Here is a 27,662-nt window from a genome sequence, read left to right on the forward strand (position 1 = left end):
TTGGCAAGTATTTTGAAATTTCGAATGAAGGAAAACTAATTATGATAACATCCAAATATCGAGTACAATAAAATATGGATGCATATAACTTAAGCAGTATTTGTATTAAGGGAATAAAAATGTAGGTCCAATTTTTGAGATTATTCGTTATATTTTCATATGTAAAAGCTATTCCACTTTTGAATTCTTCTAACGATTTGAAACGAATTTTTAGCATCGATTTATACCCCGGGGTAGTATATTTTCTATGATTCATAATAAATAAATAAATTCATTATTAGTCATCTTATATCAATTTAAATCAAAAAATTAACGGGGAACCAAGAGACACTATTAATTCAATATTTTTTAATGAGAATAATTAATAATACAATTTTATTTTTATACAATTTATTTTGGTACTCGTAGTTTCATTATAGGTAATACAGTTTTTAATCTTTTCATTGTCTTCCTTTAATAATTTTTATATTCCTTGCCTCCGCAAATAGATGTTAAATCAAAGATTACTTAGAGTCACTAATATTTTATTTATTTATTAATAATACAAAAATAAAACAGCTATCTACATCAGATATCCACAATGGGTTGGTTTTAATCAACAAACCCATCCACTCGTTGTTTTAAAAAATGACCCACTCGCCGACTAATTGTTTTGGAAAAAATGTAAACTCGGCCGTCCATTGTTATTAGAATTTTTTGCCCTCCCGCCCGTTATTTAAAAATTTTTTTTAACTAACGCTCGTCATCTTCTTTAGATTTTTTAAAACCTTATATAAAAAAATGATTCAGATATACCGGCAAAAATATTTTATAATTTAAGAAAATATAGTGTGTGTGACCCCATTTTACCAATCATGTCACGAGACTATAAAAACACAGAATTCTCGTCATATATTATATAAATGCTTTTTGTGCATTCCATTTTATGCGAATATTTTGTTCTAAGGTCTTGGCTTCCATAGACTTATAAATCTATGAATGTTTCACATTCCCTTTTTTTAAAATATGTCAACAATTTTGCAGTTGACAAAATATTGATTATCTCGGTAGTAGTTTCCAAAATAAAATTTGGTTGAAATGTATTCCTTAGAATTGTGTTCAGCATATGGGCTAAACAATTTAGTAATATATCTAATATTTCAAAATTAAAAGGAAAATATTTATTTGATATTTTTTCATTTAGCAAAGAAGCATAGAAGCATGGAATAAAAATTAAGATGTTTTAAAAAATTTCTTCCACCGCCTTTTTTATATTAGATACTTGATATTTGTCAAATACAATTTAAAAGAAGCATATTGTGTTATGTATAAAATTATATTGCCAAATAAGTAATATAAAATTTAATTTCCAATACATTTTTATTTATGAAATAACAAAAAATGATTTCATTTTAAAAATGTACATTTATACGTCGGATAAACGATGAGAAAAATATTATATATATAATATATAAAAAGCATTGTATCATTATGGATCTATACTAAAATTATAATGAAAAAGATTTAATTTTATATGGCCTGGCACCTACTGATTTTTAAAAATTGCCTACCTACCCACCCATTGTCCAAATTTTTGTTTCGCCCATTGCAGACCTCTAATCTATATATGATATAAATTTCAAAAGCAAATAAAATATTAAATAAGAAATATAAATAAATTCGAAATCAATTTAGTTTAATTATAATTTTCTTAAATAATTATGATTCGATTGGTGGGGCATGACGATGTTCATTTAGCATTTAGTATTAACCCTACAACCCAGCGATAAAATAACTTTCTAACGGTCTATTTCTTTTTTAAAAGTGGTGCATTTTGTTTTGGTTTGCTGGTCAAGTAGATAATAGCATAATTATAATCGTTACTTAGAGGGAATGTTTTCAAGCGACTTTCGCAATATAGCGTTACCCTTTATTTTAACCAGGGTTGTGAACCCTCCTTCTAAAAAATGGGTTCGGGTTTGGGTTCAGTGAAAACTCTCTCCACCCGGTTCGGGTTCAGGATTAGGAGATCAGAAAAATAATGACTTATAATAATTAGTTAAAATAATAGAAACATCATTTTTCTTTAAAATTTATTTTAACTAATATTTCCATAAAAATGATTTATCATCATAATTATAATATATATTTAATAATATAAAAGCCGTGTACAGTGTCACAATTTATAATATATATTTAAAAATTTACGATTTTTTAAAAGCGTCTATGGGGTAATCGGCAAGAGCGTCGTTTACAAATGTGAGGAGGGTCATAGGTTCGAATCCCAGCGATGCTTTTTTCTTAATTCAAGTTTATACTTTTTTTAAATTATATTAATTTCCTTATTTTTTTAAAAAATTTTTATTATTTATAAATAATAAAAAATTTAATTTTGCTAGATGAGGGTTTTGTATATTGTTATCATGGAAACAGATTTCGGATTTGAACTTATTAAGAATGAGTCTTTTAAAATTGACTTCAAGAAATTGAAAATCAATTATTTTAGGAAGAGCATCACAGATTGTTCCATCATCAAGATACCAAATTTATACCCAAATCAAATTTAGATTTAAGATAATGGATGAGATAATGAATACCAACGTAAATTAAACGAGGGCGTTTGCCCCCTGCTGACTTTGGTCAGAATCTATGACATGTGGGCTGAATAAAGGAGTTTTAATGTTACAGTATGTCTCTAAGAATTTTGAATGAACAGGAAATTTGGGATAAAAACAATTTATGAAATGTTCACAAAATTTGTATTGAAAGCATTTTTAAAGTCTACTTTGATAATAACCATGTTAGCAGGAGGATTTTGGAATACAAATGGCATGAGCTATTTTGCCTTCTCCCTTAACACCAAATCCTAATTGATAAGTATACTTAATAAGTTAAGACCCTGAGTTTTGACCCATGGCAATTATTCTTGCTAATAATCTTCTAAATAGCCCATGGATACTACCACAGTGTTTGTGAGATAATCTGGTTTGCCCCCATAATTGATTCGAATCTATGGCAGGTCTTTTTTTAAAAGAGTATTTTGGAAGGTTTTAAAAGCATTTAAATGATTCTTTGAGAAGAATGTAGATTTTAAACGAAGTGAGAGAGCAAAAACCATTGCGTCTGGATGTGGAAAATTTCTTAAAAGAATTGATAAATATCATAACTCACAAATCATATTTTTTATATCTCATATTTTCAATAATATATTTGGTCTTTTCTCTAAAAATTTATAGAATTAGAAGGATGAATACGGATAATCTATTCCTCTAATTTGACTCTAATTCATCCATCGTCAAATGAAGGTAAAATTTATGATTTATCCATACGGAGAAAATTCTAATTCCCTGTCATTCTTGACGGGCTATCAGTTAGTATAATATAATACTACAATACATTTTAAACAATAATATTATATTTCAATTTTAAAAAAATCATTAATATCTTCTAAAATTTCGTCATTAAGTCTTCCACGTAGATCCGACAATATAAATTATAGTGATGAGAATTTCCACGTAGATCCGATAATATAAATTTTGATGAGAATGATTCATAACCTAGTAATTAATTAAGTTTAATTTAATTTATATTTTCTAAATAGGAAATATTTTATTAATGAAAATCATAAATTGCATATTTTTTAAATTATATTATTTTTAACATATTTTTCAAAATAAATAAAAGTTTAAAATAAAATGAAAACATTTTTTAAAAAGCATGGACCCTGAACCCTAAATTTTAAAAAATGGTTCTGGTTTGGTTTCAACGAAATTTTGAGGGTTCGGTTTCTCGGACCTGATTTTAATCTCCATATTCTGTATATCTATCAAGTCGATAAGTTCTGAATGTCTAATTAAAAATTGTAATGGTGTGGTAGAATTTGTATCAAAATAATTTTGAGACCTTGGAATCTTGGATCAAGTAGCTTTCTCAAAATATTTTAAATAAATATTCATTTATAAATAATAAATTTTAAATTATTTAAATCGGTAATTGGAAACCTGTGATCAAGTTTCTTTAGCACATTTTTATAAAGCAAATAATATAGGAGCTATCAAATTCATTGAAATAATAAACCTAGAAATTGTAGATTCCTTTTGGATGGAAAGAAATTCAACAGACTCTTTAAATATATTCTGTATTGTGAATGGCATGCATTATAGTGTTTTTCTTATATTCTAAAATACTAAACCTCACCTTCAGACCAGATCAAACTAATTTTATTTATTATCATTGTTCAAATTTAATTCATCCATAAATAAGAATAAAAATTGTAAATGAAAATATTAATATAATTCACATCTTAATTTAATTTTAAATTGTTGATGTGAGAAAATAAATATATAAAATACAATTAAATGGAATTTTTTTTAAAAACCCACACCCTGCCCCTAAATTTAAAATCGGCGGTGAGCTCGGCAGCCCACTGAACTTAGTGGTGGTTTCTTCTACATGGCAAATTGCCGGTAGCCGCGGCATAAGCCGGCCACGCACAGGTAATATATATAAGATTGATTTTATGTACAGTGTATAATCCGCTCGTTCTCCCGATTTAACGTTGGTTTCTGGTCCTAAAAATCTTATAATTTAGATTTTGTTTTTTTGGTTTTAACGTTTCCCACTTTTAAACGCTTTAAATCCCTTGTTCCATGAGATTTGAGAAACGTTAAAGCGGCTTATAACTGTAGCATGTTATATAGTATATAATTTTATACTTGTGTAAGAAATCAAGAGCACATCAGGTCCTTTTGATGCATTTGATTAATTTCATCGGAAGTTTTGTTATAATTAAAAGATAGGTGATTATTCTGCTTTACCTCTACATTATAATCATTTATACTTTAAGTGAATTTTCGTCATTTATTGGTTTTTATATTCCATTCCCTAAATAAATATGGGAATTATTTTGCATAAATAAAAAAATAGGTATAGAGTATCAAAGGTCGATGCGGCCCGGCACAACCAGTACGTGACAATTTTCAAAAAATATTCTTGGCTCATTTTCCATGAAGGAAAAAACCATAAATTTACCTAAACCTTAAATTATAAGCTTTAAAAAATTTTGAAAATTTCTGGCCCGACCAGTAAAAATATTTTGCACTAGTTATCTTCTAAACTCTATAAAGGATATTAAAAAAATATATTTTCTAGTTGCTTCGCTAATTACTTTTAGAAAATTTATTTTTAGGTTATTTTTAATTTATAATAAAAGAAAGTAAAATATAGTTTCTTTTATTCCAAAACATTTCTTATCATTCCTCATAAATGTCTTCTTCTTTTCAAATTGAGAGGTCGAAATAAAATTACTTTTATTTATTAAAATATATAAGTTTTATAATATAGGCTTATTAGTCATTAACATTTTTGATACTGTCAATCAATTGTAATACTTTGGTTAGTGTTCAACTTTTAAAAAAAATTTTGAAAACGAGCATTGACAAATTTCAATAGATTTCCAAAAAAAAGTTTCGAAATTTAATATTCCGAGATCGTAATTTAATATTATATAATATAATTTGTTTTATTAGGAAAAATTATGTTATTCCTTTTTTTTCTAAACAAACAATTTTAATGATATTTTAAAATGGTCGTAAAAATTTTTTTTTTAACTCCATCTAAAAAGTAAAATTAACACTCTTATTTTAAATAAAATGCGACATTTCGTTTTTAAGACCTCAATGATGGTAATAAAAATATATATAAGCTAAGGTCGCAAGATAAATATATATAAAAAAATAACTGACATAATCTTAAAAATTAAGTAATATAATCATTTATATTGTGCAACATGTTAGATTTCCCATTGGAAACGTATATTGAATGAATATAAAATATAGGAATATTTGGGTGATTTATAGTAAATCAGATCAATGGTTCAGTCCGACCTTTGTCAATGGTCCTCGGTCCCATCTTGACCGGGGCTATACTAAATCGAATCTAAAATACTAATTTTTATTTATCCGTTAATATTAATAGGATAAATTTGTGATTATATAGGTGTTTTATTCTTTTATGATAAAATTTGGCAAATATAAAATTCAACATACAAAACACAAAATTTTTATTTTTTATTGTTATAATGAACACATATTATCGCCAGGGTGGCCTAATGGGTTAGATGTATGCTTCGAAACAGAAGAACGAAGAAGGACGCAGGTTCAATCCTGGTAAGGAGCATAAAAACTTTCAAGTTTTTCTTCGATGACTGATGTGTTAAGACATATGGTAAGATGAATTTCGGAGCTTAGAGATGACACCCCGGTCACCGACAGGCCTGGAGAGCCGGGTGCTAAGGATACCTGTCCAATAAACAAAATGAAGGAAACAAATGGAAATATTCTCTCCAAGCGACGCGCAGGGTGTAGACCTCCATCCTGTGAAGAGTAAAGTAAAGGTCAAAGCAAAGAAGACAAGATTAGCAAGTTTGAATATTGGGACGCTTAAAGGTAAGACGAGAGAATTGGCATCAATGTTGAACAAGAGAAAAGTTGATATAGCGTGCATACAAGAGTCGAAATGGAAGGGACAGAAGACTTTGATGATTGGAGATGGGTATAAATTGTACTATAATGGAATTGTTAGCAATAGGAACGGTGTCGGCATCATCCTCAGTCAAGATCTAACCTCCTCAGTAGTAGAAGTCAACAGGATCTCTGATAGACTAATGAAGATAAAACTCTGCATTGGTTAATCAATACTACACATCCTTTCAGTATATGCTCCTCAAACGGGTTGCAAGGAAGAAGAGAAAGATGACTTTAGAGCTATCCTTGATGAAGCTGTAATGGAAATCCCTAAGGATGACCTAGTCATAATTGGTGGTGACTTAAATGCACATGTGGGGAAAGCAAGAGATAGCTACAAAAGGCATCATGGTAGTTTTGGATATGGAGAAAGAAATGATGAAGGAGAGCATGTACTGAAATTTGCGCAAGCCTTCGACCTTGCCTTAATCAACACCTACTATAGGAAAAAAGACAGTCATTTACGAAAGTGGTACAAGGAAAACACAGATAGATTACATGCTAATCTCTCGCAGAAGATTAAAAGATGTAATAGACTGCAAAGTCATCCCAGGAGAAGATATCGCCGCACAACACAAGCTACTAGTCATGGATTTACACATCTCTAATAAATCCACTCAAAACAAGATAAAACTGGAACCATGCATCAAATGGGACAAATTAAAAACAATGACAGATGCCTTTGCAATCAATGCAAACATTGAAACAATAGATTCCTCACAAGTCAGTGAAAAAATGTGGACAGACCTTTCATTCAGATTAATAGACACTGCCAAATCGACACTAGGCTTGACAAGGGGAGGTAATAAATCATACAAAGAACTATGGTGGTAAAATGAAAAGGTACAAACCACTATACAGGAGAAAAAAGCCCTTTATAAAATATGGTACAAATCCAAAAACCCAGATGACAAGACTAGATACAAAAAATCTAAGAGATTAGCTACAAAGGCGGTGGCTAGGGCCAAATCTATGGCATACAATGACATGTAAGAAGAACTACATACCAAAGAAGGGCAAAATAAAATATACAGATTAGCCAAACAGCGAGAAAAAAATTATAGGGATATAAACGGAGCTCCGAAAGTAATCAAGAATAAAGATGGGAAATTAATAATAAAGGAAAAAGAAATAATGAACAGATGGAAAGAATATTTTCAGGAGTTTCTCAACTTTAATCCCCACATACTACATCTAGACGAACACTACCCATGTCAAAACCTTGTACAACCTATAACAGAACAAGAAATAATCACATGTCTCAAGCATATGAAAAACAACAAAGCTAGGGGTCCAAACGATATTCCAATAGAAAGCCTTAAAGCACTAGGAGATGATGGAATACATCTCCTCACAAATCTGTACAATAAAATACTTGGAAATGAAGAGGTTACCCAAAAATGGAGGCAGAGCTATCTAGTTCCTATCTTCAAAAATAAAGGGGATCCGCACAATTGTCAAAATTACAGGGGCATAAAACTAATGTCACACTGTCTAAAACTATACGAAAAAATAATAGAAAAAAGATTAAGAGACATACTCGAAATAAGAGAGACTCAGTTTGGCTTTATGCCTGGAAGATCAACAACTGATGCTATCCACGCAATTAGGCAAATGAGTGAAAAATACAGGGAAAAGAACAAAAAGCTACACATGGTATTTCTCGATCTAGAAAAGGCCTTCGATAGAATCCCAAGAAAACTTATCTGGTGGGCGCTACGCCACAAAAAGGTTCCCGAAAAATATATAAGAATAATACAGGATATGTATATGGGCTCATACAACAATGGTCCGTAACACAACAGGTACTTCAGCAGGCTTCACAATAGTCGAAGGAGTTCATCAAGGGTCGGCTCTCAGCCCACTTCTCTTCATTACAGTAATAGATGTATTAGCAGAGTCTATACCTGAAACAGTCCTGTGGATTATGATATTTGCAGATGATATTGTGATACTTGCCGAATCCAAGGATGAAATGAAAGAAAGATTAGTGAGTTGGATAAATATCCTAGAAAAGCACGGACTAAAAGTAAATAAAGAAAAGACGGAGTATATGGTGATAGGAGGAGATGAAACAGAGAGTATTGATATAAATGAATGGCAGATATCGGCAATTGAAAGCTGCAAATATTTGGCACTATACAAACAAACGGCACAATAGAAAAAGAGATAAAGAGTAAAATTAATCAAGGGTGGTTAAAGTGGAGATCTTTATCTGGAGTGCTATTTGACAAAAGAATCCCACACAAATTAAAGGGAAAAATTTACAGTTCCATAGTACAACCAACTATTCTATATAGTTCGGAAACATGGCCAAACCAAAGAATCAAACGAGAGAAGTCTACAAACTATGGAGATGGGAATGCTGAGGATGATTGCTAGGGTAACAAGAAAGGATAAAGTGCTCAGTACAAGAATACTAAGTAGTTTAAAGGTAGTGCCCATTAAGACTAAGTTAATGGTAAACAGACTTAGGTAGTATGGGCACACAATGAGAAGGCCTATGAACTACATAGGAAATAAGGTTGAGAGTTTGGAAGTGATGGGCAAACGTAAAAGAGGAAGGCCAAAACTTCAATGGGGCCATAAAGTTAGAGCCAATATAAAGAAGTATAAATTAGATAAAAGAGATTGTATGAATAACATAAAGTGGAGAGAGATGTTGAAGGAGCTTACCACCAGAAAAGGTGAAAGCTAAAGAGAAATAAAAATAAAATAATGAACACATATGATTTACAAATGATAAATATTTTAAAAAATTAATCTTCACAAGGGGTACATAAAATAGATCATACCTAGCACAACTTGAATGTGCCCATTCAAGACATTTGGTACACTTTATCCCGTTTTCGCGTTTTTAATACTTATAACTTTTGCCACTCATTAAACCCAATTTTATTTATTTTTTATCGTTTTTAGATTTTAATAATTATTCCAATGCAATTTAATTTTTTTTTGCCCCGGGGGTAGTGAATTAGCTTAAATGGCTATATAAATTTTTCAAGATAAGCTAGAAACTTTGGATATAATTTAATCTGTAACCTAGCATTCAGCAATATGGCATATAAATTTCATAAAATTTGAATGAGTATTCTTTCCTTAAGGCAAAAAATATGATAGATGGTATGTATATAAATATGTCTTTTGCCCTAAAAATGAAAAAGTTATCGCTGGTTGTATTTTTACTCCACCTGCAGGATAGCCTCGGTCTCCCCTATTATATTTATTGTATTTTATTTTTTATTTTAAAAAATTATTTGAAAAAAAAATTGTAAGATCGTTCTATCATTAAATTTATTATTCATAGAAATACTAATAAGTAAAACTTCTGACTATTTAAAATACATCAGAAAAATGTATCCCTTGGAATAGCAACTTTTTGGAGGAGATAATGACTCAGAAAGGCGAAGGCGTTATAGCTGATACTACTCTTATTGATAGCCTGATGATGAATAGCATCAATGGCTTCTACAACCCCTAAGCTCCGGACAATTTTACTCACCTATTTTTTTTACACCGTACCCCATAAAAAGTTTGTCCCTGCCCTGATGATTTAACCCTCCTCTCCTCTCTTGAAATTAGTTTTGACCCCTAAATTACTAAAATACACTGCCACTGAAATCCCAAATATTATTACTGGTACAAAATCAAAATGAATAAATTTAATGAAAATTGTATAATAATAAAAGACTGAGTACTTAATAGAATAATTACATATCAAAGATAAATTTTATTTTATAGCAAATATTCACAATTATCAAGAAGAAGGGGGGCGGGGGTCAATATTGACAATGGCAAGTTTTTATCTAAAATCCCGTGCCTCTATTGTTTTAAAAAAAAATTACCCATCCGCCATTAGTTTAGGGGATAATTAACCCGCCCATTATTTAAAAATTTTTAGCATGGTTGCCCATGGTTTTATTATTAGTCAGTCTGAAATGATTTTTGGAAAAAAATTCCTCGCTTACCTAACTCACCCATAAAAAATAAAAATTCTTCCAAAAAATAAATTTTTACCAAATAATTGTTTAAGAAAATAAAAATTAAATTATGATATTTATGAGATAGAATTTTTTTTAGAAAATACAAAATGAAAGCGTACATGATAAATGAATCAATTGAAATAAAGACACTTATTTTTGATTATGGCATGGCAAGCAAGAAGATATAAAAATTTTGCTAAAGAAAAATTTAAAGCAGACATGATTATGACAAATGAAACTATGCACAGTGGGCAAGCATTAATTATTATTTTCAAAAAAAAGAAATACAAAATGTAATTCATAAAAAAACAATAACATACCAAATGAACTGTGTTTATCCTAGGACATGTATGGAAATAGACTCCACACTAATTGTCCGAAGGACATTCACACCAGCCTCTTCAGTAAATTCCAAAAAGGACGGTCTACAAGACATAATAATCTTGAAAACTAACAAAAGTTAACATATCATTAATTCTAGAAACCACAGGTCTGATAAGCTAATGACATGATGGAGTATCTCATATTCCATGGGATTTGAGCCGGCCTCTTGCCTGGATTTGTAGAATCAATCAACAACTGCCGTTCAACTGAAATTGCGAAAAACAAAATATAAATTTTCTTTACCTTTAAACCATATCTTCCCACTGCCTTTCTGGTAATAGAAATATGCCGACCAAAGAATGCCCATTAAATAATCTTACATTTATAGATATCTTATTACGCGTTTCGTATGCAAAATTAAAATAAGCAATATAAGAGTAAATATTTATAAGAAAAAAACGATACCACAGTATTTATATGTCCTGTCTTTTCAATTTCGACCACAGTCATGGCGGGAGGACCGTGATCTTCACGAATTGTGAATGAATATCAAAGTTACTTAGAAAATTTTTTGTTATTAATCGTAGCTGCGAAAGCAGGGCATTAGAACCTGAACCCTCAATATTTTACTGAACCCAAATCCTTTTTAAAATTTAGGGTTCAGGGTTCAATATATTTTTTTAAAAAATATTAAATTTTATTTATTTTTCGAAAGGATTCTAAAGTTTTCAGAATAGGCTTGAAAAATATATAACTACGCTGAACAATTCAGATCGGCAAAAATCACGACAAACAAACAATAAGCGAACTTTTTTTGGAATTCTTTATTAATTAAATTTCAAAAATTCACCCAACATAAGCATAATATATATTCGATACAATACAATGCAATTATAATCTTATAAAATATATTTTTCCCAGAAGTAGGTATACTAATGAAAATTCCTTAATATATACAAACATCTTGAAAGTGGGAAACCCCGCCAAAATAAAGACAAATGTTATATAAATAAAATATAGATCGATTGCACTCTACCAATAATCCAAAAAAATTATATTTTTTAATAATTTATTGAAAGTCGGGGAAAGAAAATCCTCGAAGGAATATTATTTTTTGCTAAAAATATCAACATATTTGTTATTAGTTTTTAATTAACTTATGGATTAAAATTAATGTCATATGATATGAATAGAAAGAAATATGATTATTAACATTAATAAATATTCTAGTAAAGTATTATTTTTAAAATATAATATAAAAGCGTCTTTAATTGCTAAAAATTAAAGTTTAGTTATAATATTATCATTTATATATATCCGAACAATCAGTGGCATAGCCAAGATTTTCCAATGGGGAGGGGGGGGTTCTATAAAAATTTCTTGTATATTATTGATTTTTCCGTGGTCTTTACATAATTTCCATCAAAGATGGTTAAAATCAAGCCCTAATTCTAAATAAAATATTGCAATGTTTTGTGATTTATTAGTCTGACTTTAACCAGTATAGTACCCAATATAAAATTTTTTATTAGTAACAAGATTTTGCAACCTTAAGATTAAAAAGTGACTGGAAGCAATTATGCAGTAAATTTTATCAATGTTTAGATTATATAATGGTATATTAATTTAATTTGTATGGTAGAAAGTATACAGAAAAAAAGAAAATTGCCAAAATAGATATAGTGCTAAAATGGGAAATAGAAAAAACTATATCGGGTGTGCGCCAATATTTAATTCCTGACTAGTACTTTCAATTCCTCACTCAAATATCTGAACCACGAAAAGAAACTGAGTTATAGACAAAATAGAAACTATGACGTCACGCTCTAAGCGTGAAATGAGCTATATTTTGGTAACACTAATTCTATAACTTATTACTAAACCATTAAGTAGGGCTTTATTAGTATATTTTATTGCTTGTTTCTCTTTCGTTTGGTAGTTGGTTTAAAGAGAAGACTTATTGGTAAAAAATAAAGAATTGTCAAAATTAGCATCATGCCAGAAAGGAGAATATAGAAGTTCTATTCGATACTGTCTTATTAATTCTCTAATCAATTTCGCCAGCCATTTAAAAAATAAACGAGAATCAAAAACCTATGATATCACGTCTTAAAGCGTAAAGTTAGCCAAACATCTGAAAGCATAATCTCGGAACTTTATGTCAATAATTAGTGCGTATTTCATACCTCTACTGCGTCAACCCGTTTGGGCAAAATAAAAAAAATCGTCAAAATTGGCATCATGTTAGAAGAAAAATTAGAATCAATGAACATTATGTAATGCATGATTAGGACTTAGTACTTCATCGATTAGTTTTTTTCAGCCAATAGATAAAAATCAGTTATAAGCGAAATAAAAATTACGGTAAGTCATAGGCTGATCTTAAATATCGAATTTTAAATTATCAAAAATCAATTTATTCTGAATACATCAAGGTTTCTCATTCCCAAATTCATGGCACAAAGGTTTAGCTTTGAAAATCTATTAGCGATCTGGATGCTTTGACAATATTTTTTCTAACTAAAACATTTAGTTGTTTAAAAAACGACTCAAATTGTGCCGTTGAACAACACTAAGTTTATATACTTATCAAGTTATAAATTAAATTTACAGTTGAAAGGGTAATCCAAATGAATTGGTATTGCCTCCATTATTTATTAGTATATTATTAAACAAAATAAAGATTTGGCATATAATCTTTTTCCCCTTATTATAACAAATAACAATGCCCATAAAATGTAGTACGGTTGAATAAAACTGATCATGGGGCAATTAGAAGCTTTATTCATTTCCGTGTATTATTTTATTCATCAAAATAATATGGAACTAAAAACTAATCAAATTTAGCACACAGTATCATACTTTATTTCCTTATATTAAGTATAGAATATTTATTAAAATATTCTAAGGCCCTGTCATGGTTCGTCCTATTTTTGAAACTAATTTTCTTTTACACCAGTCTATTCAGATTTTGAACTAAAATTGTGTACCAAATCTAAATAGCCTCTTTCTTTTTATTCTCTTTAGAGGATGTTATATAGAAAGCTAAATAGATTTCTGTTTAGAAATAACGCGAGTAAGGATGAGAGACCTTCATGGGCCTTAATTTTTTGTTCAAGCCCGGCCCAGACTCGCAGTAAAAAAATTCGACCCGACCCGGCTCATGTTTAGTATTCAAAAAAATTCCCAAATCTGGCTCAAATAATTTATTAAGTTAGCAACTTTTTTAAACAAAAATTTAAGTTAAAATTTTTTTAAGCCCAAGCCATTAAAAACAGATAAAAAATCCAGGCCCGCTAGAAAATATATTATAGGCCCATACCCGCCCCATGATTGGGTATGGGTTACAGGCCGGTCCGGCCCATGAAGGTCTCTGGTCAGGACACGGTTTAATTATAATAAATATTTAAATAATTGGATCAAAAGCAATTGGATTTTAATATTAATATTGGTAGTGTAGATTGTGAGTAAAGATTCATAAAATTTTAAAATATTTTATAAAATATATAACCTTGTTATTTTTATTTTATAAAAATTTATAGGCTTAATTTTTGTCATTCCTCTTCTTATCATGCCATATAATATAACTATTGGAAAATGAAGATCATAGACCTGTAGAGTTCGAATTTTTAGACATGACTCAGATATTTTTTTTATTTTAAGCCTCGCCAGGCCTGGGTTAAAAAATAAAATTTGGTTACCATTATTAATGTTAGACATGTATCTTGATCATTTTGCGGGAGACTCTGATTTTTTAAATTTCATCATTTTTAAACGCAAAAAGAAAATTTAAAAATGGGCAAATATATGAATAGTTTTTCTATAATAAGGCCAACCAGGGTTTAATTTTTGTATAAGGTTGATCCAACCCATTTTTTTTAAATCACATAATTTTACGGCGGCTTGTTGTGTGTAAGGCCTACAGGTCTTTGATTTAATTGATTATAAATTATTCAATAATTTAGGAATATAATATTCCTATTTTTAGTTAACTTTAGCATTTATCGTAAACGAATATCGATGGCTAGAGCTTGAGCCCTAAACAAAAAATATTGGGTCGGGCTTAAAAATAATTAAAAATTTTGGGCTGGGCTTGGGTAAAGTAAAATTGAATTTGCAGGGTTCTAACTTCTCAATCACAGTTAGCGCGAATTGGCAGCGAAGTATACAATATGAGATAATTATCTATACTTAGCCGCGAATTCACGTTAACTTTGAATGAGAGGTAATGAGGAGAATAAATGGCATGGTATTTTATTTTTGGAAAATGTAAGATCTAATTTTGTCATAATTATTTACGAGGTCATGTGATTATATTGTATGAGAAATTGAATAGATTTCTTTATAATATTTATTTTTTTTTAAAAAATCTTTATAGTTCTTTAAGCAATAAAATCGAATAATGTGATAAAAGAAGTACCTAAAATATTCCAATCAATATTTTATGACACAATTTTATTTTATTTTTACAAATTTTAATACCACAAGAAAAAGTGTAATTTTTTAAAATTAATTTTTATGTGACCTTTCTAAAAAAAAAAATTGCAAAATGATTGTCATAAGTTATTTTAAAATTGGAATTGAAAGCAATACGAAATAAGACTTGGTCATCTTCCTTACTTCCTTCCTTCCTTCCTTCCTTCCTTCCTTCCTTCCTTCCTTCCTTCCTTCCTTCCTTCCTTCCTTCCTTCCTTCCTTCCTTTTATTTTCTCTCCCTTCATTGCCTATTTTATTTAGTTTTAAGTTCTTCACTTCCCTTCTTTCTTTTCCTCTCTCATTTATATTTTTATTTTTCCTATTGACACACCCAAATATTCATTTTTTTTTGAACATTAATTTCTATTTTTGAAAGCTTTAGCTAAAAAAAAATTAACTTGGCATGCTCGATAAATATAATATGTATTCCATTGGGATTTACAAAAGGAAAAATAATCATTATAAAACTATTTTGATAAAGAGTATATAATATAAAATATAAAAATTATTAAAGGAGGCTAATATAAAAATATTGAAATGTCTGAATCTAGTATATATTTTCTTATTAGGATTTTGTCCTTAAGAACAAAATTTTATTGAATGTAATCCTTTTAAATATAAATCACTAAATGTTACTGCCTTGCTGTGATATCATTGGCGTGCGCAGCGGGCCCCAAAGCTAAAAAATGCAGATGCCGGATATATTTTTTAAAAATATTATTGTTTATATTAATTTATATTTGTTAATATTTATTTGTATCTCATATTAATATATATTTAATTACATTTATTATCACATTCATAAGTTATTTTATCAATTAATTTCGATTTCAAGTTTTCCGGTGTAATATTAACTTATTATTTTCAAATTTTTAGTGGCGTAATATTTATCTACCATTTTCAAATTTCTAGTCAAATAATAATTATTTCTGAAACTTCTGGTCCAACAGGGAAAAAGAAATTGCAACCTTGTCCAACGAAATAGAGTCTCTGCCATCAAGCAGTAACAGCTTTTAAGGAGTTAGAAGAGCCAATTATTTGCTATTACTGAAATATCACAATGGCCTGAAAGAAATATTTCCTCAGCAAGAAAATTATTGGATTCAATGCTTATTCCAAATATTATTTCTCATTAGAATGTATTATTTAATTATACAACTATTTTAAGTATTACTTTTCAAAAACATGACATTGACTTGATTAAGAAGATGAAAATAGCGGAGAGCATTTTATCAGAACTCAAGGAAATTAGGGCTAATGTTGATGAAGAATTTCATATTTTATATTTTATTGTTGAGTCAAAAGCAAAGCTATACATGTTTAATATTTGTCTCCCTCGACTTGTAGCAAGGCAAGCTCATCGTTAAAACATTAATATAGGATCGAAGATTTTATTTTAGATACAGATACATTTATAATATAACCCAAATAAATGAATTTCTAATTCATCATGCAGCACTTACTAATCTGCAAATATTACTTCCACAAAAGCCTTCCCAACCTTTTTCAGATGGTGATAGAAAAAAAAATATTTGTTAGATTTTGATTATGAAGATGTTAAAGTATATTATGATGCCTTACTAGCTGAATAACTATGTTTATAAGATTAACTATGGTTGATATAGTCCCAAAAAATGCTATGGATGCTCTGCATTATTTCAAACACATTTTAGATTAAATTCCCAATGTATTAAAAGGATTTATAAACTCTTCCCATTAGTAAACGAATGAGAGAACATTCTCTTTTTTAAGAAGAATAACAGAGGCCTGCAGAAGTACCATTTGCAGGGCACGGCCCGGATTTTTTTTAAAGATCTTTTACGGCCCGGCCGGCTTTTTTTAAAAAAATTTTTAGGCCCGGCTCGGCTTTTTTTAAAAAATTTTCAGGCCTGGCCCGGCTTTTTTTAAAATAAAATTTTCAGACCCGGCCCGGATTTTTTTAAAATAAATTATATTTATTTTTAATTTTTATTGCTAATAATAACGATTTCAAATATAGCTGTTTAAAAAAATACAGCCCGGCCTGGGTGTTTTTTTAAAAATAATTCAGACCCGGCTTGGGTGTTTTTTTAAAAAAATTCGGGCCTTAAAAAATTTTGGGCCCGGCCCGGTATTTAAAAAAATTAAAATACTGTGCGGCCCAGGGGCCAGGCCTGCAGGTCTCTAAAAAACATACCAAGAAGTACAACATCTGAAAATAGATTGAAAGGTTTGGATCTTTTGAATATTCATAGGCATTTGACGACAAGCAAGGATGAGATAATTGAAAAATTAGCTCAATCCCAACGAAGATTGGATTTTACATTGTAAATATATAACATACAAAATACAATTATTCCTAAGAAACTTTTTGTGTAAAGACTCAAAAAATTCAAATTTCTATTTTGGGACATTTAAGTGATTCTTTACATATAAATTTTATTATAATTCACATTAATTTAAAATTGTGTATTCGGAATAGTTATTAGTCCTAATAAATTTATGCCTGATATTTTTAAAAAACGATAATAATTCTTAAAAAATTTTATTATTCCCCCCCCCCAGACCAAATTCCTGCGTACGCGCTTGTGTGATATTATTCTCTTATTTATTATTTGAAAGATAATGATTTAAGTTTGTTATGATATATATACCAGAGACCTTTAGGCGTAACCCAAACCCCGATCCGGCCGTAAAATAATTTAAGAAAATGGGGCTTTTTTTACTAAATTTTATTTGGCAAATGTTTAAAATAAATTATTAATTCTAATATTTATGCAAAAAAATTAATAAAAAAAATTGAGAATAATGTTTTAGATAAGAAATTTTGCCGCCCCGCCGCCGATATAAATTGCTGACGCGAAAAATGAGGAGCCGCCGATCGCCAATAGTTTTTAAAACAAAACGCAGTGGCCAATTTTTAATCTGGTCTAAGTATAACTAATCTACGTAATGTTCAGACAATTTTGTCGTCAAAATTTGAACTACTCTTTATTAATATTAATTTATCAGAGCTTCGAAAATATAGGGGTTCTGTTAGTTTCGGTTTTTAGTTTAAACTTTTATAAAGGTTTTGTTCCATTTCAGTTTTTATTGTTTATATCGGTTCGGTTTGGTTTAGAATTTATAACGGTTCTTTTCGATTCGTTCCGGTTTTACAAATATTTATATTTTTACTCCTTCTTTAATTTAATCATGAAGATTATTTTTTATAATTAACTAATAATTTGCCTAATCTCTATTAAATTGAGTATATAAAGTAAGACCAATAAATTTTGTATTGATTGGATTTGAAAATATTAGCGATTTAATTGAAAAAAAAAATTTAATTGAACGAATTTAAATTGCCCCCAAGGAAAATTAAAATATCAATTACATAATTTAAATTAATTATGTTAAAAACCGTTATGAATTGGTTTAAACCGATTTAAAAATATTTATAATAGTTCGGGGTTCGGTTATGGTTTAGGTTCAGAAAATTATAACGGTTCGTTTAGGTTTCGTGGTTCGGTTTGAAGCCCTTTGTATTTATTTAATATATATATATATCAGAGAGCGACCTGCAGTGGTACCATTTGCACGGTCCGTCCCGGATTTTTTTTTAAAAAATTTTTCGGCCCGGCCCAGGTTTATATTTTCAGGCCTGATTCGGATTTTTTTTTAAATATATTTTATTTATTTTTAATTTTCATAGCTAATAATGGTTTAATTTTTTGGTTTTAGAATATACGGCCAGACCCGAGTATATTTTAAATAAATTAAAATATATACAAAAATTCGTATAGAATATGAATGTATACTCAATTGCTCATTGTATTTTATTTGGATAGATTTAATATTATCTAGATCAGAGTTGTTACGGTAGAATTTCTTTAAATAAAATAATGAGCTAAGATAGATTATTTACCAAAACAATTTCGGTCAATACACGCATCGACTAATTGAATCAGTCAATATACATGTATTGATTTTTACACGTATTGACTGTAACATATTACATATATATGCCAAATATATTGTTAGAAAAATTTTAATATATTCGAATTTTTAATCAAATAAATCCTATTACACAACAGAGACCGGGGTTATATAGCAGGTGAGATTTTTTATTTTAAAAAGTAAAATGTCATTACCTTTTAATCTTTAAAACTAATTGTCTCAAATTTGGTTAAAATTGTATTTCTATACATATTATTATCTACCATATGTTAATGTAGTAGAATTGATCAATTTTCGCACTTTTCATAAAATTTTCTATTGTATTTACTTAAGGCTAAAAGTATACTCATTTAAATTTTATCAAATTTATGAGAGATATTCCTAATCTTTAAGCTACCAATTGACTGAATCTCAGAGTTTCTAGCTTATATAGATATATAGAAGAGGTAATAGTCACTTAAGCTAACTCATTCCTCCTAAGGCTATATGGCAAAGAATAAAATAGCGAATTTGTGAAGGAAAAATTTCCTAGGGCAACGAAATCACAAAATAATATTTAAAATGGGTTTTCTGCTTGTAGAATCTACCCACTAACCATAATATTTTTTACAGATTTCAATTATTTTGTAATGATAGTAAACATGAACCCATTTTAGCTGTCATTATTCCTATTGATACCCAAAGCTTTAATTTAAGAACAGATTATGGTCATGGGTCTAAGACAACTTAATATCTAATCATGATAGTGATATTGAAATATGATTAAATTACTATAATATTCATTTTTGTAGTTAATGACCAAGCGCATAGCCAAAAAATTTCTACCTGGGATGGGATAATTTTTTTATAAATTATTTTTAATGGATTATTAAAAATCTATTAGAATGTATCATCATGAAATTTATATGAACCAATCATATTTTCAAAATGACAAATACGAACACAATGAAAAACAAAAAATGTGGAAAATACAAGATATTCAAAAGCGAATATAATATTGTTAAAAAATATTATAGCTACATAACCAGGTATGTAAATAACAGTTAAATATAGAATTAACCCTTTATATGAGGATTTAAAAAGTTGATCAAAATGTCTTTCATAAATGGAAATTTAATATTCTTTGCGATTGCACTAATTTTTCAATAATTTGTTTTGTAATTGAAGATTAAATCTCTATCTATATTAATCCATTCAAACGATTTTCGGATGTCGTACTTCTGAGATAGGTGATTGTTCTCCATAATGAAGATAAGTTTCATTCATTGATACTTGTTTGTTTTGGCATATACAGTGATTTTAAAAATTACAAAATATATTTTATAGTATGCCATCACGTTTCTTGGAGGATTATTTATTAAACTTAATCTTTCATATCGGGTAATAGTATTTTTAAGGCAGAACCATTTGCTGAATCACAAATCGTACATTGATTTGATTCAAAAATATATCCAAAAGTGGAATATAACGGTTATTCTATAGTAATCCCCCAGATTGAGCCCAGGTTAATATTGAAACGATTGTTCTCTGAGGTGCAAGTCGAGACTTGCGATTCTCAAAATAGATCTCATAAAAATATTTGGTAGATAATATTCTTAGTTTTCTAAGTCGTTATATAATAACATTCGTGTAACTACATCTAAATCCATATCATTTTTTTTTTAATATAGCATTAAATTGTTGTACAATCAAATAATTTATTAATATATCCGAATGAGAAGAAAAAATCGGCTGTCCTATTGAACCTAATAATGTATCAGCTTCAGGTGCAATATCTGAGGCATTCTGATATTTCTCCAAGGGTAATCAAAACATGTTCTAGATCCAAAACGCTGTGACATCTCTATATTGAAGGCTCCATCGTGTCGGGCAGGATTTTTGCAGTTTTTCTTCTTGTAGCACAAAAAGTCTTAAAAATAATTATATTTATTTAATTACTAACCTCCCGATGATCTTAATTCTTCATTATCTATCTTTTTAGATTCTTCATTTTGTTCAATAGATATAATTTACAATCATTTCAGATTATAAACATAAATAATAAGTTATTATCATAATGAGTTTGGGTTATATATATTTTATATAAAATTATAGTAATTTTAGGTTTTAGTTCATTAAAATTTTCTTATATCCATCAGTGTTTAATGTTTAAAAAATATAATAAAATATGCTTCAGATTCGTGGAAAAAAATATTACTAGGAGATCGGGTATTGTTATCACAGGCAGATAATTTTTATCAAATAATTTTAAACCTAATAAACTTTGATATCTGAAATTTAAATTATAAATATATTTTAATATTACGCCTCAATGGTTCTAAAAATGTCTTGCAAAAATATTCATAAAAAGTTTTAAATGCATTTAACATGTCAAAAGTAACTTTTAAATTTTACATTTTTACAAATAAATTTTTCCATAAAAGTTACTCAGACTAGGTATCAATCCTAAATGATAAAATATATTCTCACTTTTATCATGTATAAAAATATTGACAATATTTATGGTAATTTATTATCTTGATAGGATAAATATAAAGACCTGGGACTGGTTTTGGAGTGCGTATAAATTTTAAGCAAATTAATTTAATCCCATAAAATAAAAAAAATTCCAGAAGAGCAAAACACCCGCCTAGTGTTGTTAATTTGCTTTGTCTTACCCCGTGGTTTATACTTATGGTTTAGACACGGGTTCTGATAAACGAAAACTAAGAAAAAATAAATCTCATTTACTAATTTTAAATTAAATCTTATTATACATTCTAATTATAAAGATTCTCATTTTCTTGGGGTGCTTTTGATTGGAATTTTGACCTATCCATTTTTTTCTCTTCCAGACTATGTTAAATTGATTTATATATATATTAGTTTCTATATTATATAGTTAACAACCCTCTTCAAAACTTTTGTGGGGTTTATAGGATTACAATACAACTTAAAAAAAATTTCTTAGTTATAATATCGAGAATTAATTATTTCTTGAACATATTATTTTTTAAAATTTGCCATAACATAATTATACTTAACACTCAGCATATATTTTTTTTATATTTTTGAATTATTAATTATTATTTTTCAGTGTTGTGATGATTTAATAAACATGTTGATTAAATTAAAAATAAAACCGATTGAGATAAAAATATATTGTTTGTAAAAATAATTAAAATAACACATTTACTTTTAAAAACTTGAAGTTGAAAGAAAATGTTGAGAAAAACGTTATTTTAAAAACTTCCTATAATTTAACTTTAATTAAAATTAATTCTTTTTAAGTTTTACCACTATTTTAATTTAAATTTCTTTAAACCAAATAGCCGTTAAAAAATCGGCTAGACCAAGTTTTTAGCCTAAAATCACTCTGGCTTCGGAGTCTTTCTTAGAAAAATAGAGGCTCAAATTTTCAAGAAATTAATATAAATTAAAACGCCTTAAAGTTAACGGATTTTCTTCGGCAAGCGCCTGAAGATTGAGTCAAGTAAACCTTTATTTAGCCATAATCCAATTATAGCAATTACACAAACTATATAAAAAGTGTAAATTGATTTTATATATTTTGACTTCAGAATAGGCAGGAGAAAAAGATGCTTTTTTATAAACCCCCCCCCCCTAAATAAAAACGAATCCAAAAGTATTCTAAATATCCCATTCAAGCTCCATCTTGTCGAATTTAGGAACTAATGCTATCAAATGTACTTGTCCAAGATACATTTCTAAAATTATTTAAAAAATCAATACTAAAAAATAGCGATGAAATCAAACAAATCGGGCTAGAAAGTTCGCACCTAATTCTGAACTAGGATGGGGCATAGCGATACTAATTTATTAAGCCTGAGAATTAGGGTTAGGGTTAACCACGTTTTAAGAATATTTCCATGGCCCATCGACCGGTCTGTTGTTTTGAATCCTTTTTTTAATACTGGAAATTATTTTAAAACTCAAAGAAAAATGATTTATATATTGATTTAAAAATTTTTTAAAAAAGAAAATAATTTCTAATATTAAATTATAGGAAAATTTAAATTGTTACTAGATATTTAAAATTCAGATGTGTTATTTAGCTGAACCCCGGGTCTAAACCGCGGATCTGAACTCCGGGTCTGTGGTCGGGGTTCGTGCTCAGAGCTGGTTTAGTCGATTTTTAGACCCCGGGTCTGGGTTTTACATAACCAACCAATTAATAACATTACACCCGCCATTAGGCCTATTCAAAAAAGATTCGAATAGAATAATGACGAATACGAATAATAAATTGTCTCAATAAGAATAATCATTTATATTCGAATAAAACGAATTATTCGGAATGTTTAATCAATTGTTTTTAATAAAATCTAACATTTGTCATTTCTAATTGATAACTTCCAATCTGACAGGTAATGTGATTATAGAAAGATTAGCACAGATTTAAAATTTTCTGGAGTGGAAATTGGAGGAATATTTGAACTTTTTATTTACCCGTATTTTTTGAATCTCATGACAAGTCAATATCAATTTTATGACAAATTATGTTAAAAAATTACACAAACCAAAGTAATATATTAAAATATAATACATTTTCACAATAAATTTTTGTTAGCTACCTTAATTATGAAGAGAATAATTCTGGTGAAATAATTATGCTTGATCTTAAAGTTCACAAAATTTCCACAAAAAATAGCGATTATATACGATCAATACAGACAGAAAAGGCTGCTTGATTGCAAGAGCATTATAAAATTTAAAAGCAAAACATCATTCCAACTTATTAATAATTACAATAGGTTCCATTCACACCTCAGATATGAGTTGTCTTGTAGTAAAATTGTTTAAAGCCTAAGTCATCAATTTCTTTATTTAACAAAAATTAATTTAAATAATACACCTTTATAAACTGTTATTACTAAAGATTTTATAAATGATGTTGATTGTTCTGTAAAATCAATATGCTCTAACGCTCTTAAATTGCATATATACATTTGCAGAAAAAGAACAGTTGATAACAGAAATAATACCCAAAAATAAAAGTCAGATTAATTTTTCATCTGATATCTGGACCAACCCAACACAGGTTCCTTTTCTAGAGCTAACAGCCCATTTTATTGATAATAACATAATTTTGAATGTTCTTTCGATAAGTGAAACAATTAAATTAATAAAAATTTTAATTTTGTTTATAACTTGATCACTTATTTTTTATCATCAGAAAATAATCTTTTATGTTAAAAATTAAATTTGCAATAAAAAATTATTTTATTTCGAAAATTTCAATTATTCGAATCGAATACGAATAGTAGATTTAATACTCGTACGAATACGATAAATCGAATATGAATAATGTACTATTCGATTCGAATTGGTTTTTGATTATGCCTATGCCATATACCCTCTCCATACTTATCCCTTTGAGGTCATTCCCATTAATAATTGATTAGTACACCCCCCCCCGTCCTAGTGTTAGTTAGAGGACCCTGACAAATATTGAATTAATTGACAAAATGCCATATATATAAGCAAAATAAAAATATATTTCAGATTGTTTTAATATAAAAGAGTTGGAATTAAAAATAAATTTCATTAATTTGTTTTTATAAAAAATATTGAAAAACTAAATTTATTAAAATTATAAACCTTTGTAATTAAAAATAATATTCAACTTCAAAATATACATAAAAAATTTTATATCCCTTTATAGCTATTTAATTTGAAAATTATAATTTATTTTTTAGAAAATTAATTAAGTGAGGTCTATTCTATAACTAAAGAAATAGGGGAGGGGGGGTTAGCTTTTTTTCCTTAGCAAATCTACAGTTTTCGTAACTACCATTTCAAGCTAATAAAAATTTTACCTTTCCCCCTCTTCCGGAAAAATAACCATACAAAAGTCTTTCCCTCTAGTTGTGCAAAATCGCTCCATTTGAGCCCATTTTCTGTGACTAAGCCTTGAGATTTCGCTAATGATGTTTCAAACCTTAGTTCAATCTAAGAGCACAATCTTCAAACTTAAGTAATATTTTTCTGGGTAAAATAATGAATTATCCGTTTTTAAAAATGGAGCGATTTTGCATTACTATTTCCCTCCATTTTACAATAATCCTGGATATTTATGCCTATAAATAATGTTCTTAAATCTGAATAGCTTTATATTCTGTTTATGATATAATCTAAAATGTGAATAGATTTATGTTTTAAAAAAATCGAGCTAGGACACATAGTTTCCAATATTTTTTAGAAAAACTAAAGTTTCACTTGACATGTTATTCTTTAAAAAATTTAAAGGTCGAGTATGGTGGTTTTAAACAAAGTTGACTATAGCCCCAGGGTTATCTTTACCCAGTCCCCCCCCCCTATCTACAACATAAGTAAATAAGCATTTAAGATCATTTTAAAGAAACTTTAAACATATTAAGCTTAATGGGTTAAATTAATATCATTTCCTAATTATAATTATAACTAGAATTCAAATTTAGGCTCATTGATTCAATTTATATAATATTTACTCGAATTAGGTCTAGAAAATTCGCACCCTAAAACAATAAGTATAGTTATTAGCTACTTTAGAAAAAAATTTGTATACGATATAGAAGACCCTATTCAAAAACGAAATAGATAAAATCGACACAAGTAAAAAAAAAATAGTTTTTTAATTCAATTAAATGATCAGCCATTTATTCCAACCGAATAATTTTTATTCACATTCGAATATTGATTCGATGTATTCGAAACGTCAAATATAATTATTAGAAACGAAACGAATTGAATATGAAATTCGATGAATGAAAATAAGAAGGAAAAGAACTATTGAAAATTATAACTCATTTAGAACTTTTCTTAGTTTTTACTTAGAATTATATGTATTTTTATTGTAAATATTATATAAAAATAATTTAAGATAAAGATATTTATAAAAGTTTACTTTGAACGTAGAAATTATGGGAAGAATATTGTATTCACTAATAGCAGATTTATTTACAAGCAAGACATACATTACAGTGGAGGTTATATAATATTATTTTTTCAAATTTTAATATATTCTAAATAAAAATTCATATAATCAAAATACAAGTTTAATTAAACTTTTAAAAATAACCGTAAATTATATTTTGCTTAAATCATGAGTAAAATATAATTTTTTTTAATTAACAATGTTATTTACTCCATCAATCCTTCTGTTTCAAACAAGAAAGAACCATGTTTTCTTAAATAAAATTATAAAAAGGGAATATTAAAAAATAAAATATATCTATATCATATTCAATAAAATAAATAGATTTATATAAAAATATTTATTATTATTAAATTTTTATTTTTTGTACAAACAAATTTATAAAGTAAACGATAAAGCCATTCATTCATTTATTATCTACCACTCCAAAATGAATTTTCGTTATTTACATTTATAAACCAATTATATATAATTAATCAAAAGAAATAACCAAACTTCAAATATAATAAAAAAAACAATAAAATATTGGAAAAAAACAAACAAATAATTGATCAAATTATTTTTCCTAATAATATTTCGGACACGGACATAATATTAAAAAAAAGATTATTATCTTATCAATTTATTTTGCCAATTTATACAAATCATAAAAGTCGAGCAGGATGGATAATTATGATTTCTTTTTCTAAAAAAAAAAGCATTTTACATACCAAGTGGATAAAAAAAATATATATTTTCTAAAGCATGTTATTGATTAAAAATTAACACTCAAAAATAAAAATAAATATTTCTCCCAAATGAAAAGAAAAACACGCAAAATATATAAATTGGCTTCTCTTGAAGCAAAGGAAGTTTTTTTGGCCAATTTAATAAAATAATATATTTTTTAAAGTCTCTGTACAATATAAAATTTAATTTTTTTAAAAAAAAATTAACAGAACTTTTTCTCAGAGGATATATATATTTTTATACTATTATTATTGATTATTATTATTGGCTTAAACAATGCAATTATTTTAGTTCAGGATTAGTAATATATAAGAGTTATTTATTCTGTACTGTTATTTCGATCTTATATACTAGTAGTATTATACTACATTTTAGTAATGTAAATGAATGCACTCTTTAAAAAACAGTGTAAAATTAAGAGACAACCCGCTAATAAAATCTAATATTAGTTAATTCATCGTAACAATCATTAAGACTTTCGAAGAAAAATAAAGTTATTATTTTCATGATTATATATTAAGTTTAGAAAAATAAATTCTTCGAATTGGCAGATAATCAATCAGAATTGAATAAATTAAGACCTTATGATCTTTATGTGGGCATTGATATTTGGAAGTGGCAAAAACAAAAATTTATCACTTTTAAATTGACTAAATGTTGGATTTAAATTTTATTTTCTTAACAAGCACATTTTCATAATTTCCTTGAGCGCCTATAATTTTCACTGCTTAAATAAAGAAACGGATTTTACTTTAAGGCTTTGTTTATATTTTTTTTACAGGATTATATATAATCTATATTTCCAAGAATAGT

General features: G+C 27.9%; 1 long non-coding RNA gene across 1 annotated transcript; it reads right to left on the bottom strand.

Moving 5' to 3' along the window:
* Positions 1 to 81: 81 nt before the first annotated feature.
* Positions 82 to 26,165, bottom strand: LOC135925292 (uncharacterized). Its single transcript, XR_010571608.1, has 3 exons — positions 26,091 to 26,165; positions 4,695 to 4,863; positions 82 to 245 (listed from the first exon to the last, which is right to left on the bottom strand). It is a non-coding gene; the product is annotated as an uncharacterized LOC135925292 (long non-coding RNA).
* Positions 26,166 to 27,662: the final 1,497 nt, after the last annotated feature.

Source organism: Gordionus sp. m RMFG-2023, chromosome 2, assembly GCF_954871325.1.
Source record: "Gordionus sp. m RMFG-2023 chromosome 2, tfGorSpeb1-WG-v2, whole genome shotgun sequence".
Lineage (NCBI taxonomy): Eukaryota > Metazoa > Nematomorpha > Gordioida > Chordodea > Parachordodidae > Gordionus > Gordionus sp. m RMFG-2023.